Genomic DNA, 4,365 nt, shown 5'->3' with positions numbered 1-4,365 from the left:
ATGTACACCCAGATCCCTCTGTGTGTCAATCCTCCTAAGCGTTCTGCTATTTATTGTATAATTACCCCTGAATTTGATAAAACATAGAACAGTAAGGGCCCTTCGGCCTGTGATATTGTGTCCAACTTTTACCCTGAACCTAAGGTCGATCTAAGTTCCACTCCTACCTTATACTATCAGCTTCCAAAATGCATCACCTCACATTCTTTATGACAACTTGGCCAACTCTTTATTCCAGATTCTGAAATTCGAGCCCAGGTTCTTTCGAATGTTGGCCTAGGGTTCTGGATTTCCAGTCATAGATCCATACAGCACAGAAACAGACCCTTCAGTCCAATGTGTCCATGCTGACCAGATATCCTAAATTAATCTAGTCCCATTTGCCAGCATTCGGCCCATATCCCTATAAACACTCCGCGTGAAAAAAGTTGGGTCCGTTTTAAATCTTTCCTCTCTCACCTTAAACCTACGCCCCTGTAGTTTTGGACTTCCCCCACCCTGGGGGAAAAGACCTCGTCTATTTACCCTCTCCATGCTCTTCAATCGGTCACCTTCACCCTCCGGGGAAAATAGCTTCAGCCTATTCAGCCCGTCCCTGTAGATCAGGCCAGAATTGCACACAGTATTTCAAAAGTCCTGTACAGGTGCAACATGACCCTCCCAACTCCGATACTCAATGCACTGACCAATAAAAGCAAGCGTACCAAACACCCTGTTCATTATCCTGTCTACCTGCGACCCCACTTTCAAAGAACTATGAACCTGCGTTCCTAGGTCTCTCTGTACAGCGACACTCCCCCAGGACCTTACCATGAAGTGTGTAAGTCCTGCCCTGATTTGCCTTTCCAAAGCACAGTACCTCACATTTATTTGAATTAACCTCCATCTGTCACTCCTTGCCCCATTGGCCCATATGATCAAGGTCATGTTGTACTCCGAGGGAACCTTCTACGCTGTCCACTCTATGTCCAATTTTAGTGTCATCTGCAAACTTACTGACCACGCCTCCTATGTTCACATCCAAAACATTTATACAAATGACAAAGAACAGTGGATCCAACACTGATCCTTGTGGTACACCGCTGGTCACAGGCTTCCAGTCTGAAATACAGCCCTCCCCACCCCCACCCTCTGTCTCCTGCCTTTGAGCCAGTTCTGTGTCCAAGTGGCTAGCTCTCCCTGAATTCCATGTGAGCTACCCTTGCTGAACGCCTTATTGAACCCCTGTGCCACCACCAGTTCCCTGCCTCTGACCTTCCACACTGTCCAGGCTCCTAGCCAGCATAGACAAAAGCCTTGCCGTGATATGCAGGTTAGTGTGGGGTCAGGGTTGAGTGACTACAGTAGGTCATTGGGACTGGGGTAGGCCGTGTCGAGGTTGGTGGGGGGAAGATGATGGAGGCGACAGGGAGGGAGTATGGTGGTGGTTGTTTCAGTCCAAGGGTGGGAGTGGATGTTGAGTCCTGGCAAGTGGGGGACTGGAATCCTGTTGGTTCGGGAGACGGGAATGAGGTGACGGATGTGCGAAGTAATCTGGGGGAGGGGAACATAGAACACTACAGCGCAGTTCAACCCTTTGGGCCTCGATGTTGCGCCAACCTGTGAAATCAAACTAAAGCCCATCTAACCTACACTATTCCATTATCATCCATCTGTTTATCCAATGACCAGTTAAATGCCCTTAAACTTGGCGAGTCCTCTACTGTTGCAGACTGGGCATTACACGCCCTTACTACTGTCTGAGTAAAGAACCTACCTCTGACTTCTGTCGCCCCTCAATTTAAAGCTATGTCCCCTCATGTTCGCCATCACCATCGAGGAAAAAGTCTCTCCCTGCCCACCCTATCTAACCCTCTGATCATGTTGTATGCCTCTATTAGGTCACCTCTTAACCTTCTTCTCTCTAACGAAAACAGCCTCAAGTCCCTCAGCCTTGCCTCATAAAACCCTCCCTCCATACCAGGCAACATCCTGGTAAATCTCCTCTGCACCCTTTCCAAAGCTTCCACATCCTTCCTATAATGTGGCGACCAGAACTGCCTGTGTTGTTTGTGAAGAGGCAGGATTGCTGTTGAACTCCCCTGTGTGAAAGTCACGGAGCCACAGAGAATGAAAGCACAGAAGAAGGCCATTCAGCCCATTACATCAATGCTGGTCACAAACAACCACCTGTCCGTTATTAAATCCCATTTCCCAGCTCTTGGCCCATAACCTCGGCATCACAAGTGCACATCGAAATGCTTCCTCAATGCTCTGAGAGTTTCAACCTTTCCCACACCTACAGTCAGTGAGCTCCAAATTCCCACCACCCTCTGGGTGAAGATGTTTCCTCACATCTCCTCGAAACCTCCTACCTCTTCCCTTAAATCTAAAATTGGGTTTCTTTTTAAGAATTAGATTTTATTATCACATGTACTGAAGTACAAAAGTACAGCAGAACAGTGAAAACTCCTGGCATCTTAGGAACACAGTGCCACAGATGCAAAAACTTAAGGACAAGGCAGAAATAAATAAAGGAAAAAGTTAAACATTACAGTCATTCTCAGTATTAAGAAGAAAAATGAAGTAATAAAACTTCAAGTTTAAAAGATTGCAATTTTTCTAAAGTGCTCAGTCAAGCTAGGCCTTCAATATGTCCCTTGGTGTGAACTCTCCATGAAAGAAAATGGTTTGTTTCTGTCTTCCCTATCTAATCGCCTCATAATCTTTATGAAAACAGTCCCAATGCATCTTGTAGCTGGTACACACTGCTGCGACTGAGCGTCGGTGGGGGGAGGGAGTGGAATGTTTGTGGATGTGGTGCCAATCGAGCGGGGGCTGCTTTGTCCTGGATGGTGTTGAGCTTCTTGAGTTGTTGGAGCTGCCCCCATCCAGGGGCAAGTGGGGAGTATTCCATCACCCTCCTGCCTTGTGCCTTGTAGATGGTGGGACAGCTCGGGAGTTACTCGCTGCAGGATTCCCAGCCTCTGACCTGCTCTGAACAGGATTGAGATGCATTTATCACAACAATGTACTGCATAAAGAAACTATTCTCCTCATCTTGCTCCCCTCCTCCAGTTGTTTTTCTGATTCAGTCTGGGATCCTCCAGTCTCTCACTGGAAGCTGTTCCTCTGAATTAACTCAAAGGAAAACCCTTGTGATTGTGAACACCTCGATTCAATCTCCCCTTGAACCTTCGCTGCTCAATGCAGAACACTTCAGTGTTTCCTCTTACTGTCCACATTGACTGGAGTCCCTCATCCCTGTGACTATTATGGTACGTCTCAGTGATAATGGGAACTGCGGATGCTGGAGAATCCAAGATAATAAAATGTGAGGCTGGATGAACACAGCAGGCCAAGCAGCATCTCAGGAGCACAACAGCTGACATTTCAGGCCTAAACCCTTCATCAGAGGCCCGAAACATCAGCTTTTGTGCTCCTGCGATGCTGCTGGGCCTGCTGTGTTCATCCAGCCTCACATTTTATTATCATGGTAAGTCTCTGCCCTGTTTTCCTTGGGATTTGACATCCTTCCTGAAAGCAGGAATAGTAAATGTACCTGGAATCATAGAGCCGTTTAGCGTGGAAACAGACCCTTTGGCCCAACATGTCTATGTTGACCAGATATCCTAAATTAATCCAGCCCCATTTACCAGCATTTGGCCCGTATCCCTCTAAACCCTTCCTATCCATGTCCCCATCCTGATGCCTTTTAAATGCTGTAACTGTACCAGCCCCCACCACTTCCTCTGGCAGCTCATTCCATACATGCACCACCCTCTGTGTGAAATAGTTACTCCTCAGGTCCCTTTTAAATCTTTCCCCTCTCACCATAAACCTATGCCCCTCTAGTTTTGGACTCCCCTACCCTGGGGGAAAGACTTTGTCTCGTCACCGTCTCCATGCCCCTCATGATTTTATAAACCTCTATAAGGTCACCCCTCAGCCCCGACGCTCCAGGGAAAATAGCCCCAGTCTATTCAGCCTCTCCCTGTAGCTCAAACCCTCCAACCCCCAGTAACATCCCTGTAAATCTTTTCTGAACCCTTTCAAGTTTCACACCAACCTTCCCATAGCAGGGAGACCAGAAATTGAACGCAATATTCCATAAGTGGCCCTAACCAATGTCCTGTACAGCTGCAACATGACCCTCCCAACTCCCTCTACTCAATGCACTGACCAATAAAGGCAAGTGTCCCAAACACCATCTTCGTTGTCCTGTCTACCTGTGACTCCACTTTCAAGGAACTATGAACCTGCGTTCCAAGCCTCTTTGTTCAGCAACGCTCCCCAGGACCTTACCGTTAAATGTATAAGTCCTGCCCTGATTTGCCTTTCCAAAATGCAGCACTTCGCATTTATCTGAATTAAACTCCATCTGCC

Source organism: Stegostoma tigrinum, chromosome 46 (assembly GCF_030684315.1).
Source record: "Stegostoma tigrinum isolate sSteTig4 chromosome 46, sSteTig4.hap1, whole genome shotgun sequence".
Lineage (NCBI taxonomy): Eukaryota > Metazoa > Chordata > Chondrichthyes > Orectolobiformes > Stegostomatidae > Stegostoma > Stegostoma tigrinum.
This window is presented reverse-complemented; position numbering follows the sequence as displayed.